The sequence below is a fragment of the Ixodes scapularis genome, unplaced genomic scaffold (assembly GCF_016920785.2).
Source record: "Ixodes scapularis isolate PalLabHiFi unplaced genomic scaffold, ASM1692078v2 PGA_scaffold1__304_contigs__length_218370807, whole genome shotgun sequence".
Taxonomy (NCBI): domain Eukaryota; kingdom Metazoa; phylum Arthropoda; class Arachnida; order Ixodida; family Ixodidae; genus Ixodes; species Ixodes scapularis.
This window is the reverse complement of record NW_024609846.1, coordinates 183430350-183447813: the sequence shown is the minus strand read 5'-3', so window position 1 is coordinate 183447813 and position 17464 is coordinate 183430350. Positions and strand designations below refer to the sequence as shown.

The 17464-nt window shown below is 43.2% G+C and overlaps 1 pseudogene; it reads left to right on the top strand.

Moving 5' to 3' along the window:
* Nucleotides 1–9899: 9899 nt before the first annotated feature.
* Nucleotides 9900–17464, top strand: part of LOC120840859 — a 120287-nt pseudogene continuing 112722 nt past the window's right edge.

Sequence of the window (17464 nt, the reverse complement as noted above, 5' to 3'; positions counted from 1 at the left end):
CTTGACGATCAAGAGTTTCCTTTTGGCTTACATTGATAATACACGGACATTGCGGTGGCGTCTCGTTGATATAGACACTCCCTTCACATAAAAAAAAGATTAAAAACTAAAAAAAAGCTCATATTGAAAGCCTTTTTTTAACCGAGGTCGAAATTTATGCATTTGTTAAGTTCATTCCTGAGAATATTGTGTACCATATTTATTTGAATAATAGCAGTACCGTTCATACAAAAACCAGAGGGTTCGCTTTTCCTCGGAGCGCGAGGATTGCCAATCACTGCGATCAGCAGCATAATTCCAGCGATTTACAGGTCAGAGATAACGTCTTCGCGCGAAGATACCATCGGTGAAGATTGCATTTCTATGGAGAATCGTGTTTTCGATCTAGTTATTTGCTATGTTATTTATGCGCAGCGCGATGATTGGCAGTATATATGCTTTGCGAGAAAGCAGACGCAAGGGGCTTGTTAATAAATAGTGAGGCTATGACTCGAGTAAATACGGTATACAGCGGGGTATGCAAATTGAAGGTATCCCTATTAACCTGGCATCAACTTGTTCTGCGGCCTCGCTTTGACAAGAGCTAAACCTCTTGGCTCGAATCTAGTACCTTTAAAATCAGTCGGACTGAATTTGCGAAGCCTCTAAATACTTTCACTCTGAACAAATAAGAAAGTTTCCCCTCGCGAAGATGCCGTACCTGTGATGCCTCTATTCGAGGCCGCTCTAAATTCCGGAAACCGAAGCCTGTTTCTCTCGAGCTCTTCCCCTATTACTTTTTCTACTCTTTCTCCACTCAAAAGGCGTTATCGCCGAGCTGTTGACTCAAATGAGCGGTCTTTGTTGACCCCTCTTTATACCGAACAAGAAACAATTTCCGTGTATCTGGCGGGTTGAGCACAAGCGTTGGTGAAATATCTCGTTCTCTCTTTTTAGTGGCCAGCAAAACAACAACAAAACAAAAAGTCAGAAGGAATACAATTTTGCAGACCTTTGTCGAAGTTTTGCTACTGGCAAAGAAGTTTCCTGAAAATCCGGCTTCGGCGCACGTTCGTAGTCTTCGTACAATTTTGTGAAGACAGGAGATACAACAAACGCTTCGCTGCCGATCGCGAAAAAAAAACAAAACCCAGAGCTGTTTAAATTTTATTGGTATTTAAACAAAGCAGGTGTTCCAGTCTGTGCACGCTACGTTTAAACTTTGTTTTAATGATTACCAGGTACATATAAAACCACAGAGCAATAACAACTTAAAAAAACGGGTAAATTATTAAAAACAAAATAAACAAATAAGAGAAAATGACGACCTCTTTTGTATCTTTGCATTCGAAACATTTACGTCTCTACGTTAGTCAAAGAGATCACAAAGTAATTTTGAATAAAAATCGAAGAAAAAGTACTTTCATGTCGACTTCTACACACACACACAAAAAAAGAAAAAAAAAAAAACATAGCTTGCTTGTAAAATTAGTTTCTACCTCAACTACTTTAGTGTAATTTGTACACTAACACCCCTGTTTCAGGGGCTTTTCAATCGTCTTTCTGGCCTAACGCTTTCACAAAATTAGCGAACAGCCTAGGGATACGCGGAGAGTAAAAACCGCAAGATGGTTTCCAGATTCTATGAATATCTTCGTTGAATTGGCCTTTGGGATGCCCACCGTAAAGCAGGTATATAACGCCCGCGCCTCATGGGCATTAAAAATGACATTTATAGTTAAAAGCTTTGAAGAATTGCAGAAACAGTGACGCATAGAGTATTGATTGCGGGTCGAGTCACTTCTGGTCCAAAGGCATTTTCATTAATGCCATTTGAAATGTTTGTAATTCAGAGGTACACGTGCCCACTCTATTATATACTTTTTCCGTTCGGTACGCTTACTGACTAGGCTTTTCTGCGGTTAAATCCAATATCCAGCGTCGCCAGAGGGAGCAACAATAATAACTTTTTTTTTTCTTATGCTGAGCTAAGGGAACAGAAAGAGCCACGATGGCATTGAGCCAGAACTTCAAGTTAAATTATTCTCGCAAGATCTCGTCTGATGAATTATGTGTGGCATGCTTTACCAAACAGCAACGACCACGCCGAGCTGTTAACGTGTTAGGGAACTTTAATTCTTAATAGTCTGTGAATATTGTTCAACTTTCTTTCTCTAAAAAGCTCCCTCCATCAAAAGTAGGAGTCGTCACAATTATTAATTTAAAATGACTTTAGCGCGACATTAGCGAGTGGTCATTTGTTTAGTAAGGCAGAAATATATCGGGTGATGAACGCGACCCAGTCTCTGAACTTGCCTCGTCAAACGTACAGTGCTCAGCAAAACGAAACGGACCAGTGCAGCGCACGGCCTCGCTGGAGTAAGTGCGCATGATTCGCTTGAGGACCGCATACAGTTATTCTAACGCGTGCTGCTAGCATATACAGTTACACAAGCCTAGAGTCACCACATGACTCCACCCATTTGGTGTATCTAGTAATCGCTAGATTGACCGTATGAGCGCGGGCCCACGCGATCGAATATTGGAAGGTTCTCTCAATATTGAGTGTGAGTGTCGAGAGAACGTTTTCGCAGTTTGAAATCACTAAGATAGAAATCACGTAATCCGTTGAGTCACAAAATGAGAGAATGTACAAATCGCCCTAGTACAACAAGGAGTGCTGATTGAGGCAGTTGTAATATTGAAAGTGTTATAATGTTACGAAAGTTTACGACAATTAAATAATGATGAGCGTCCGAGTCATGTACCGCAGTTTAATTTTGATGTGTTTTATTCGTCGAAGCTCTTGATCACGCCCACAGATCGGCTAATTATCTCCACACCAAGTGCGTAATTTTCAACAACAAAATTACCTGAATAATAGTAATCACATCCGCCTCAATAAAAGAAGAAATATAATAAACAGTATAAATTAATAATATACAATAAATACGCTGGACCGTACGTACGCTTACAATATCCATACCAATGCCGCCCCTCCAACCCCCACCGCCAACACACACGCTTCTTATTCCTGTTTTGCGATCAAGGTGGATGACTGCAATAAAAGAACTTCCTATTCAAAACCCGGCGGGGAAGGAGCGCTAGCGAGACCGTAAAATCAGTCAAACCCGCATTCGAACAGTTCTCCCCGCTCCTCCCCCGTCTCCCACAAAAGGCGCAGCGTTCTTCATTCATGCAAAAGCTCGAACGTGCGATCGCTCGTGCTCAAAGGTCCCCTTCCCCCTTCGGGAGAGGAGGAGAAAGAATGAATATGCTCTTTTCAACCCTAAGCAGACAGTGCGGTGGAAGCTAGGCGCTCGTCGAAACAATCGACCGCCTCCCTCTCATTACCTGAGCCCGTCCTTTCCGCCCACGGGTATGAGCCGGAGCGAGTTCGCGTGGCCAAAGATGGACGCCTGCCCAACGAGCACGTAGCTTCGACCACACTGTCACCTGAGGGACGAACGGAGTATAGGAAAAGGCGTAAGCGGATGAGTGAGGAGGAAAAGAAGCAAGTCGGCCCGGCATGATGAAGCGTGCCAGCAAATGCCCGAGAAGCTTTGGAAAGCTTACTGGCGCAAAGGATTCGGGCGTGACGGAGGTCAGACAATGAGCGGATAATAAAAATATTGAGAAATAAAAACGAGGAGGGAAAGGAAAGACAAGAAAAACGGCGGTAGAATCGGCTCTTCGGGGTGGGAGGATGTGTATTTCGTGAAGCAGGGGGATAAAATCGGTGGATAGGTCTGGTGGCGTCCAACAAAGAGAAGGTAAGATTCTCCGGGGCAACTGAGCGGTCGTGCGGAACAACTCTGGCGGAGGCCGCGCTGCTTGGAGAGGCTGGCAACGGCCAGCCCGTTGGGGAGGTAAAATAAGAAGCGTGTCTACGTGAGGCTCAGGGACATAAAGCCCTACATTTGTGTCTTGTTTACGGATAGTATGCGAGCTTGTATGTAGGCTTGTAGCGCAAAGCGCGGAAAAGAGACAGCGACCTGAGACCACCAAGTGCTCGCAAGCGTGAGGGGTAATCATTATTGCTAGAATTATTCGTTCGTCCGACACGCTTTTGTTTTTACTTTTATTTGTGTGCTGTGTGTGTGTGTTTGGCGGATGAGACATTCGATGTTATTCACTTTGCTCTAGACATGGTTGATTAAGGATATACGCAAGACACGTTTTTCAAACACGCATGAGCATGTTTTTATGGTTTGACTCACGCTGTACCCTTGCAAAAATTGTTATGCTTTTCTGTAGAAAAGCTGTTGAAAAAAGTCAATAGAGGATATAGAATGTCAACAGCTTTTCTGTTTATTTTCTTTGAATATTGGAACACTTTTCTAATGAAAGTCGACAGACTTCCCGTGATCCTTTTTTGTTGAAAAGCTGTTGAAAAATGTCATGAGAGGATATAAAATGTCAACAGGGTTCCATCTGGCTTTCTCTAGCTTTTCTGTTGACTTCCTTTTGAATATTGGCCCACCTTGTAATAAGAAAGTCAACAGACTTTCTGTCGCCTCCAAGATGCTTTTTCTGCAGCTTCTCAACTGAGAAGCTACAGAAGATTAAAAAGAAAAAAAATTGTTTGCAGCTTAGCTATTCATTCAACAATGTTTTGGAAGCCTACTATGGCTTTCCAATCCTCCAAACTAGCTGCAGCAAAATAAAGTAAAAAAAGGACAATTTTGTTTCTTTTAATATATTTTTTTAGTAAATGGTGTCCCTGTGGTATTTGAAGTCACTACTACGTCACCCCACAACTACACATTAGGAACGAACAGAAACATCACAAACACAAAGACATTAGGAACGAACACAAAGCCCTGAACACATGAATTATTTTTCTTTATTTGCACTGAACACCTGAATCACAGACCCCTTGACTGCCCCAGAGCCTTATATATAGCCTGCATATTGAAGGTAATCATTTGGCCGGTGGCCCCCTCAGGACTTATTAAGGTTCCAAGTATTTAAACTCCTCCTCAGGAGTCTCTCAAAGGGAAAACAGTCCTTCGAAGTTCCTGGACGATATCTCTTACTAAAAGGCATTGGTACTACTATTACTAATTTGGCGCAGTCGCTAAAACAACATCCACAACAACGGCTCCTATAAGAAATATTATGGCTTCTCTGCATAGCACCCTTCAGGACGAAGCGAGCCAAGGCAGTTTTTACGCTTTCAAATAGTTATATTGCTTTTCTTTGCTAGTTGGCTATTCAATATGGTCATTAAAGTCACTATGGTCACTTACACAGTCAGAACGGCAGGGCATGCCTTTCGAGCTCCTGGCCTCCACGAAGGAAGGCCCCATGCCTTCCGTCGTGCTTTGACTGCACGCGCGCGCTACAGGTGCGCGAACGCCGAAGCGTTGTCAAGGGTAGTAGGCTCGCGCTGGAGGCGGAACAACTGAAGTTGCATCCCGTTCTCACCTTGTCAGAGACTATTGAAAAACGCAGCAACTTTTGACTTCAAGTCGAGGTGTACAATTTTCAATGAAATGTCAACAGAAAGTCTGTAGCTTTTCTTATGACACTGGCTACAGAGAGTCAACAGAAAATTTTCAACGCGAAGTAAACAGAACGTCTGCAGTCATTTTGATGACACTGTCAACAGAATGTCAGCAGAAAAAAAGTCAACATAAAGTTAATAGAAAGTCAACAGCTTTTCTTTTGACTCAGGCTGAAGAAAATCATCAGAAAAGTTTCAACACAAAGTCAAGAAACTTTCTGCTGACCCTGTCAACAGAAAGTCCAAGTCAAAAGGAAGTAATCAGAGTCAACAAGAAGTCAACACGTTTTCAATAAAAAGTCAAAAATAATTTTTATAGGGGTACACATCGGTTTAGTGAGATCGCAAATCATTCAAAAGGACAATTTTGTGGTCACTTGTGTTAATTATTGATGGCGAAAACGACAAGGAAGCACCAGCGATAGTAACTTTGATAAGTGCATCGCGCGACACAGTTTCAGTTCAGTTTATTTATTTTCCGACGACCGAAAGAAACATATCTCCTACTAAGTTATGCATTGAAAATTACAATATGAGAAAGCCCGTTGTAATAACACACATAGTTGTTTTATAAGCCTAGTAAGTTGTTTAATAAATGAAGTACTATTAAAACAAATTGTCATTGTCTGGCGTCACTGCTTTCTTACACAAGGTTTGTCACCTTACAGTTGAAAGTTTTGTATTACATCAGCGTGTAAATAAAAAAATGTCTCGCAATGACCAAAAAAGCAAAAACCCAAGAAAAAAAAAAGAAAAAAATAAACGGCGACGATGGCGTTCAAAAGGAGCATTTTCATCTTTCGTTGTTTGGATATGTACACTCTCCGGCAATATGAAAGACCCACTGGGAGCGCGTGGCCGAGGCGGTGGCTGGCGGGGGCGCTGCGAGCGCTCCGGGCTGTTCCATTCTGCTTCGAGGGGAGGACGATCACTCGGGCTCAGATAAAGCGAAACACGCTTATCAGTTTGTGCCGAGTTTCGAGTGAGCGTCCTCCCCTCGAAGCAGAATGGAACTGCCTGGAGCGCTCGCAGCGCCCCCACCAGCCACCGCCTCGGCCACGCGCTCCCAGTGGGTCTTTCATATCGCCGGAGACTGTACAATATCCAAAGTTCTCAAGCGACTTCGGAAAATGCTTTTGAGCTTTGATTTGGTGTATAAAATCTCATGAACACGCTTTGAGCTTCTGAATTTCTTCCTCTCCTTACCTATTGTAGGCAATTTCAACGCTTTCTTCACTCTTACCTAAAGGTAAACTGAAGCGGTTTTCTATTTGAGTAAAAACAATTAAATGGAATTCATTTGGCCTCCAGGCACACGAATATTGAGATTTCTTTTTTGCAATATTCAGCACGGAAGTAGCAGAAAATCATTTTCAATATACCACTGAAGCCCCATGTTCCCGGAGCGTTACGTCATAAAAGGAGTTTTCGAAATCTCCGCTTTCGCGTACCTTCAGTGCGTATCAAAGCTATGCATGCGCGCTCCTACTATTTTTAAAAATGTAAAAAAGGACGTCACGACTGGTGTTTGTGTGTGGAATATACCTGACAAGCTTGCAATAGACCTTTCGCTATATTACCCAAGCATCCAAGAGAATGTTCGGAAAGTACGTACACGCGCTGCACGTGCTCTCCTATCCTATACAAAAAAACAAACAAAAAAAACAAGTAAATCACCAAAATTAAGTGTCCGTGGAATACGCGTTCGAAGTGCCAGTTGTTTTAGATTTTTGCTTCCGATCAGTTAGAGGTGAAGACGCCAGCATATGCAGCGCGTGTACCTACATTCCCGACATTCTTTTTGAAGGTTATTCAGCAAAAGGTATATTGCACGTGTTGCCCACCCAAACGACACGCGCTTGGCGGCCAAGATATCCAGGATTGGGGAAAGGTTTTTCATGTTTTCACGGGTTTAGGTACATCTTCGGTAAAAACGAGCGTGATATTCTTATTCACGGGACAAAAATACTCTAGAGTTCACCTCTAACTCGTTTTCTTCAATAACCTTCTCGGCTTCTCTTCAAAGGGTAACAATGATCAAAAGTCGAACTAAACTAAATGAAGAATATCGACTTACAGAATCTAAATACGAGCACTGCCAAAATACTACGCTAATCGGAAGTCGCGACCCACTCTAAAACCGATGTTAAAAATGCTACCACTAGCTTCTCAGCGAGCACTCAGCGGGTTAACTTTTTACCAAGCAACCTTGTGCCCCGATGTCGTGTTCGTACTGATGGAGGTTATGTGGTTGTACTGCCATTTCTTTTGCGGTGTATTTCTGCTGCGTTTTCAGCCGTCCCATCAAACGATTTCCGCTTGTTAAGTTATGCCGTAAGCCGGGGTCACACTGCTCATACCCCCCCCCCCCCCCCCCCCATCCTACAAAAGACAGTCTGCAAACACGAGTCACCGCAATATCCATGGTTCGAATGCCGCGTGGTGACACGTTTTCTCATTGAACTCATTGCCATTCGGCATTCGAAGCACGGATCTTGTGGTGACTCGCGTTCGAATGTGTATGCAAAATGTCTTTGAATGATGCATAAGCAGTGTTACCCCGGCTTTATGGGCCGCCGTTTGTAAGTGCTCCTCAGCGATCGCGAACAATGATTATTAACTCCCCGCTCGCTCAAGCTCCATGGTGCCGAAGGTGGCATCTACTGGCGGCCATAGTTTAGTCCCTTCCTGCCGTGCGGGAGCTTGCGATTATTTTCGACAACGCTTTTGAAACGTGCATGGCACACCGCAAAGATCGTAGTTCTTTTCAGACGGTAAGTGGGGCTTGTTCTGACCCTGCGCTGAGCCTGCGTCCATTGAACTTGCATTGGCCGGCAACTTTAAGAACGTGTATAACTTGTTACAGACGTTTTATATATACGAAGCAAACCAGTAAAACAATCATGGCATATTACTTGACTGATAAAAACTGCTCTTCCGACTAAGCCAGTCGTACGTTTTGCTGTACCGCGGTACCAGCTTTACATTACGCGATGGCCATGTAGCTGATCACAAGGGCTACCTACCATCATGCCCGAGGCGACAGTTTCGGATTCGCCGTAGACTTTCAAAACAAAACTTTGAAATAAGATATCCATAGAACTACACAAGGCATAAAACAAAATTAGGCAACTTGTAATTCTGGGACACTTCCTTCACTGAAAACACACTTAGTCCTAAAATTGAGAAAATGTACCGAAGTGACCCTTTAAAGCAATCTTTTTTTATGTTGCTTGACTCGTTTTTCATATTTAGAATATATATATATATATATAATTTATTTATATTTTATTTCAAATACTCTCAGAGCCATCGACATTACAGAACGGAGTGGGGGTCAGTACACTTTGATAATCAGTCGGAACGGTCTATAATATTTACGGCAGTTGTCTCTATCGGTGTGCGAAGATGGTTTTAGTCCACAAAACTTATTGGGAGGAGCGACCCTTGAAATCTATTAGTGTTTCATTTTGGAATGCCTACCCAATATATATGATCCAACCGTGAAGAAATATAAAACGGATGTTTCAGCAATCGATCTTGAAGTAATAGATTAGTATGGCATATGTTGTGAAAGAAACACAAGCGAGCTATTTTTAGGGAGTAAAGCAAGATTAGGCATTGATAGAGTGGCATTCATAGACCTTATACTGGTGGTTTGATGATATGTGTTAAAAATAAAACAAGCAAAACACTTTTATGCTGATTCTAGAGTATTAATTAGTTTCTAATGATCAGGCATCCAGATGGCAGAAGCGTATTGTAATTTAAAGCGAACAAGTGTTTTATACAGAGTTACTTCCAGAGAAGGAGCAAGAAATAAATTTTGTTTCAAATAACACAGCATGCGGTTATCGTGCTGTGTTATCAACATGTATCTACCAGGAGATATCTGCAGATATATGAACACCCAAGTATTTTTATAAATGCACGGAAGGTAAGGTGATGCTTTCAAGAAAATAAGTTGGAGGAATATTAGATTAACACCATATACTCTGATGGCTTTGCATTTAGTCGTGTTAAGTTTTATCCCTTATTAGTCACACAAGTTAGAGAATGCGTTAATATCTTCGTGTAAATTCTGAGTATCCAAAGTGTTAGCAACTTCTCCGTAAATAAGACAATAATCAGCGAATAAACTAATGCAAAAAAGAAATGGAATATGGCAAATCACTGATATATATAAGAAACATTAATGGACCCAGTACATCACCCTGTGGTATACCAGAATTAACGAAAACAAGTGGAGATCTCCTATCATTCAATTGAATTCAATTCCATTTTATTTTCCAACACAGTGAGTGCCTGGGGGGGCATACAGACAGCAACATTTTTTTGAAAAAGTACCAAAAAATATGACGCGCAACAACATGAGTACACATAAACACCATGTGAATGTATACAATTCTATATGGCACAGGTCAAAACACTATACAAGTATTATCAACCGTCGATGGAATTATAAATGACATAGATCAAATTTTCCCAGATGGCTTGTTTTCTATCAAAAATTATAATAAAGTTTTGATCACCAAAACTGTCCCATATACAAGATAGGCTAATGCAGTATTATCTATTGATTATAGCGTGTTTTAGGTAATAAATGCAAAAACGAAGTGACACCATATATTTCCTCTGATAGCATCTCGTCGGTATGTCGAGCGAAGTATAACTGAAAAAATGTGCGACGGGCCAGCCACTTCGCCATATCGATTGTTGCACAAAGGGGAAATGAAATAGAAAAACTAAAAAAACTCAAACTCCGTCTTTTTTTTACGGTTTGGATTATAATTTGCTGATCTGCATCATACTCTGGATATGTATATGTATGACCCTCTGTTTGTCCTCTCTTGTTTGATACGGAGCAAGGTGCCCACGAACGCCGGCTCCTCGGAGATCTTCTGGCCAACTACAACACGCTCGAGCGCCCGGTCATCAACGAGTCCGAGCCGCTCATCCTCAGCTTCGGCCTCACCTTGCAGCAGATTATCGACGTAGTAAGTGGAACAACCCACGTGCTGGTTGCGATGAATATAGACGCTGCCTCCTCGTGAGAGGCTTCGTACTCGGCCCTCAGCCTTGGCTCACGGTCTTTTTGTAAAAGGAGTCCCGATCCTGCACGTCTCCTGTGATCGCTTGCGGCTGTGGTGCGAAGCTATCTGAAGTTTGCTAATCACTGCACAGTGCTTCATATGTTTTGCAGATAGTTTGCTAAGACAGTCTAGCAAAGGTCGTGCGTTTGCTGATCGAGTGGTCGTTTAAGTCGACACTTTCGCAAAGCTGTTTTGTTGCGCGTGACGAAGAATGTTCAACAAAGTCTAGCTAGAAATCTAAATTCCTTAAAAACAGCCGCGAGTGTGGATTGTCTTAAGTACTATTCACTTCCAAAAACAAAATAAAAGAACTTCTTACATTAGACGTCTTTTGCGCCATACCTTAATATTTACATTTTAGATAACTTTTTTTACTAATCTAAATTGCTTTTAATGCGATACATTGTTTGTGCATTAAAACGCATTCTACAAGCGCCAAACTGGTTTCAATTTGATGGAAGATTATGGCGCATTTGGCGATTAACGTGTAACCCAGGTTGGAGTGTCACGTTAAGATACTAACTTATTTTTAAGTCATTCGGTGTGAGTTAGATTTCTCTCGTTTATATGGCAACAAATAAACCGATTAAAAAAGAGGAAGTGAAGAGCTCAAGCTGAAATCTCATTCTTTGTTTTATTTTCATTTTACATGGCAGATCTTTATTTATTACATGCTGCGTTACTGCTATCCTAGGTCATGATACGTCAAGCACTGGTTATATCACCTATCGGTTTGCACCCTCTTTCCTAATTTTTGCCTCCGTGAACTCACCTATGAATCTAGCGCAAGTGTAGTGAATTTAAAGAAAAATGAACTAAGCGCCAAAAAGCGATTCAGGAGATGAAACTGGCTCAGGACTCTTTGAAATGCGTTTCGATTGTACACACGTGCAAGCGCTCAATATACACAAGTTCACAAAAGTGTGCAATATGTATTTATTATATTCAATAGTTCGAAAGATGCACAACAGCATATTTTCTACCATAATTCAAACCTTATGCCACATCCATCAAGAAATGGTTGCGTTTTGCTGACAGTTTGTTAACCAAAAAATAACAAGCCTCAGGTATTTGTGTGTTTACAGAATGTTGTTTATGAGCTGAAAACAAATATCACGACATGATGAACTGGCCCAAATCACCAACCTACATAAATATCACGATATATCGTGGCGTGAAATGTCAAGAGTAGCGGTCGGAGACAATTCTTTTTTTAATTTTTTTATAGCTACAAGACCTGAATAGGGTAGCAGCAATAATGCATGAACGCTTTCTCCAGCGTTGTTCGAGGTCAAATGACTTGGTGAAAGGAATTTTTGCGTGCGTACATTCAAAACATATGACGACGTTTCCTGACTAGAGTCGTCGGCATCAGATGACAATATCCTTCAAACTTACATTAATATATTTTTCCAATAGATTTGTTCTACGCTTGAGCTACTTATTTTAAAATTGATATATTATCAGACTTACACTTACAGGTCGTGCAACAAATTAGGGTTGGACGGCTAATAAAACTTTAAAAAAAATGAAAGACGTTTACAATTCTATATAATGCCATATTAGAGCGCAGCTGCGTAAATTCTTCAACAACTGAGTAGCCTTTTTTCTCTGTCTCCCCACTCCAAACGGAGAGATAAAGAGTTTGAGTGAGTTTGAGCTTTTGAGGAGGAAGAGGAAAGGGTACGGAGGGGAATTCATGGGAAAGTTGTGGGACGATATCCCGGTAAGTTCTCCCCGCTAAAACTAGTGGGCAAAGTTCCCCGCTAAATCTGTTAGAAAAAATTTCCCCGCTAAACTTAGTAAAAAAAATTGCCCGCTTAATTTGGCGGAAAATTTTTCTGCTAAATATGTTGAAAAATTGCCCGGGGAACTTGTCCCGCCAAACTTAGCGGGGAAATCGCCTTTTCTCCCCCAATTTAGCAAAAAAATCCTTCCGCCAAATTCAGCGGGCAATTTTTTCCGCGGCATTTAGCGGAAAAATTTTCCTGCTAAATTTAGAGGTAAATTTTCTTGCTAAATTTGGCGCTGAGTTTTCCCGCTAAGTTTGTCGAAAAATTTTCCGCTAAATTTAACGGTAAACCTTTTCCACTAAATGTGGCGGAACAATTTCCCGGCTAAACCTAGTGGGAAAATTTTCTGCTAAAGTTAGCAGGAAAAGTTCCCCACTAAATTTAGACACCGTGTGACGTCAGGAAGGTGACGTCACTCGTGACCATCGTGACGTCACACGTGACGTCACGAGTGGTGTCATTATGGGAAAGGTCCTATAATGCAACGAACGGTTACGCCGAAGGCAACGGCGACGCCGCTTAGGCCGGAAACGGGCGCCTAAAAGCTGCGCTCTAAAAAAGTTACTATAAAGAAAACATTCCTTCGATAGGTTGTCATTAAAAGAAGAGGTAAATTAGAGTCTCCTATAGCGGAACTACATCTCCCGCTACGCAAATGATTTAATCAGATGCAGCGCAAATATTTGTTGAGAGCCATGTCTAAACAAGCAAACTAAATTGATGCTAAGACAATTAAGATCTTTATTATATTCAGGTTAATTTTCAAGGACAGAGCGGGCGCTTCTTCCACCCTCGGAGTTCATTAAAGGGACCATGAAATGACTTTTTTTACTCTTTCCAGATAACGTTTACATTAAACCGTCAATATTCACTGAATGCCGAACAGGCATCCGTTTTCGTCTCGGTTTATTAACTTCTACACAAAAAAGTGAAAGCCGTTTACAACTCCCTGTAACACCGAATTAGAGAGCAGCTCTTGAGGAGGAGGAGGGAAGGGTACTGGGGGGGGTGAAGTGACCTGGGGGGGGGTCACGTGACCTTGGGGGGTCACGTGACAATGCCGATGATGTCAACAGTGACGTCACTGATGACGTCATCAGTGACGATGACGATGCGGACTCCGATGACGTCATCAGCGATGATGACGATGCGGATGTCGGTGACGTCATCAGTGACGTCACTGATGACGTCATCTGTGATGATGACGATGACGATGCGGATGCCCCCCTGAAGTCACGTGACACCCCCAGGTCACGTGACCACCCCCAGGGTCACGTGACCCCCGCCGAGGTCACGTGACCTCCCCGATGACGTCATCCGCATCGTCATCGTCAACATCACTGATGACGTCATCAGTGACGTCACTGATGACCTCACCGGCATCCGCATCGTCATCGTCATCATCACTGACGACGTCATCAGTGACATCACTGATGACGTCACCGGCATCCGCATCGTCATCGTCATCATCACTGATGACCTCACCGGCATCCGCATCGTCATCGTCATCATCACTGATGACGTCATCAGTGACGTCACTAATGACGTCATCAGTGATTATGACGATGACGATCCGGATGATGGTGACGTCATCAGTGACGACGTCATCGGGGAGGTCCCGTGACCTCGGCGGGGTCACGTGACCTGGGGGTGTCACGTGACTTCGGGGGGTCACGTGACTTCAGGGGGTCACGTGACTTCAGGGGGTCACGTGACTGGGTGTAACGTGATCTTGGGGGTCACGTGACCTTGGGGTGACCTTGAAATGACCTTGGGGGTCCACGTGACCTTGGGATGACCTTGCTTACGCCGACGCCGACGCCGACGGCGACGCCAACGGCGACGCCGACGCCGCTCAAGCCGGGAACGGGCCCCTAAGAGCTGCGCTCTAAAATGAATGAAATATCGACTTTTTCTTTCTCTCCAACTGACCGCAAAACAAGTCGTGACGTACGCTGTTTCTGGAACCGGAAGGTCTCTCGGCAGTAGGAGAATGGGAGCGTTAGCGGCAACGAGTTGGGGTGCGCCGGTAGGTTTTACTGCGCTGATGTCACCGACGTATTTTCTGAATCGGCGCCTCTCATCGCCGCATCGCAGCTGAGCGAAATTCAATTAGATATTTTGCGCTACAGCGACAGCATCGAACTAGTCCCATACGCCGCTATGCCTGTTGGGAAGTGCAGCGAGTCTTCCGGTGAAGACTCCAGAAGTCAACCCAACTGTCATTGTTGGCAAAAGGGCCGGCCCGTGTCAGTCGTCTGCAAAGCGACGTAGATGGAAACAAATTGCCGTGACGTTTTTCGCGGCCTCGGAGATGCAGGGCCGAGCCGACGTTAAAAACGATACGTTTGAACTACGAGACTCAGCAAGAGCCACGTAAATACCTGTTTACACCCGGAGCGGACGCGCGCGCTTGATGGAAGTGCTGTATTTGCGTTGTTGGTAAGCACTTCGGGACCGTTCTTTTACGATTGCAACTCGATACTGACGCGACACTCGGTAAAGAAAGGTTGGACCGGGGTTGCACGTATACCTCCCACGAACTGTTATAGCTCGACAGTGACGTGCAGTCTGTCAGAATAAAAATGACATACCGATAACAAAGTGTACATACCGTGTTACGAAGGTAATCCATACGGCGTTTATTTCAGCTCTATATCACACAAAACAAGAAGATAGAATCGACGAGAGTCCCTTTTCGACGAGTGTTTGTCAACACTGCCTTGGAAAACAAGGGAAAAGATTGACCTCACCTCTTAATCTAAAATTGAGGTCAGCGATCAAACTATAATACGGGAAGGGTCCATAAGGGTCGCGCGGGCATATTCCATTCAGCACGCCAGCCGGTCGTAGGCAGACGGTCTTGCGACGAAGCAAAGCAGCGCTGAGTCGGAATGCCTGCCAGGCCTATATTCTGAGCAGCTCGCTTCGTCGGAGTCGGTGGATCCAGCGTTCTTGTTCGTCGTGGTCTGTTTTAAGTACTGTTTTCTTGCTGCTTGAAGTCGCCACACGCGAGAAGAACACGTAGAAAAATAAACGTTCAGTCAATCAGAGTTTTGGGAGGAAGGAAAACAAAGAAAATAAACGTTCGTTGGTTGCCGCCACCCAAGTAACTGTTGGCCCTGCCCTACTGCGCACGCGCAGTAGTTGCTTCGTTTACCACACGATAGATGGCGCTTGGCTCTCAGCACTATCAAATTTAGCAATTTTCGCCACGCGTCTCTAATTATGCTACAAAATGCGGATCTGAATATTATTTAACAAAACTTTTAGGAAACATTCGCCGGCTATTTATTGTTTACGATCGCGGTGCTCGTGAGGTAGGCTCTTACCCAATAGGCGACGTGGATTCGGCTGACGTGCTCCGTTTCCGCGGATGCATCGTAGTGAAAAGGCGAAGGGAAGAAGGCCCAAAAGAGTCCAGTTTTCTTTTAAAAGTTCTATAGCAAATAATTTTTTTTGGCTCCCTATTTTTGTGTTTTGTGTTTCTTTTCACACCTTTTACGACGTGCGCTGAATGAAACTCGATTTTAAAATCATTTCATGTTCCCTTTAAAAGCAGAGGCGAGCCTTTCGAAACCAGCTTCTGCACTAACCTATTAAATTTTTGACTCCGCCAGACGTTTTATCTTCATATCACCGTAAATTCTTCCCGACCTGTTACGAAACGCCAGCCCTTTCATAATGCGGCATCGCTCGACGTTGGTAGACTTAGCTTGAACGCGTGCATCGCCATGCTCATAGCAACGCGGCTCTCCCCTAGTTTCCGGTCAATTTGATTGATGCGGCGGAGCACGACATGCTTCCACTCGACTGATTAGCAGCGATTTCCAGCGACCTAATTGCCACCTCGTGGATTATCAGAGAACCACTGCAAAGAACTCGCGGCGAGCGTCTCAACACAATGAACATGCCCTTGGTTGTTGTAGCGCTCCATCGGAAAAGTGTGCACAAGTAAACAAAAGAAATGACACTGATCGCTTAGGCCAGGTGAGAACTGTCATTATCGCGATATTTCGGCGTTAAGGAGTTTTTGCAATGTTTTTTATGTAAGTTGAGTTTCGGAGTGCTCAAATAGGGCTACCCCGGGGAAATGTTTTAGGATTACGCCGGGTGTTTTACCGAAGGCTTTTAAAAACCCTGCTAAATAGTGTGTTTGAGAAAAACAAAACCTATTTCCGGGAACAAACGGCCAGGTATGGCCACATCAAGGATAAAAAAAAAAGTTAGTTAAGTAAATTACTAGCGTTTACGAATTTAACCCGCGTTTTTCAAGCTTTCAGTGTAACTATACCAGGGCGAATTCTATTCGATAGCTAGGGTTCCGCGTTTTCGGTTTTTATTTTTTTTAAAATTCGATGTACTTTTTTTCGGTGCTTTCGTAAAATTCATTTTTTGTTTTTTTTCGATGTATACTTATGCCCAAAAACGTTTACCGTCTTCTTTCGGCGAATATGAAATAAACACCAACGGACACCGGATCAAATGATCCTTGTAGCTCTGATATTTGTGATCACTCAAAGAATAACGGCACAGATACATTGAAAAATAAATGAACACTTTTGGCAAATGTAGCAACTGTAAAAGAAACAAGAAAAGCACACAGAAGTACAGACAAGGCAGATATGAAGCCTATGCCCCAAAAAACATGGAACTTCAACTTCTGTACATCAGGATTACGTGATCGTATTATGGTAAACACACACGTACTTTCCCAAGTTCTTGTTGATCCGCACTCTTTCTTTGCTCTTAATATGACCCTGAACTTCTAGCATAACACTGGGCACTGGCAGGCTGAGGAGTTGAAGCACTGCCTTAGCCGAAATCGGCCAAGCAGCCAAATCTGACCGCCAAAAAAGACACGGTGCGACGTTTTGAAGCACAACATATTTCGTGTACTCACTAAACTCTGGCTGCAGAGCTTGCACCATGTCAGTCTCCCTTGCAACGAGTTTGAAAACAGGGTCATAGATGGCGAAGTCATGGGGAAGTTCGGACTTAACGTTCCGATCTATTATCTGCACATTAAACCATAACGTCGTGATGGCATCCGTGTATCCCATACATTCGGAAATGCTTCGATTGACACT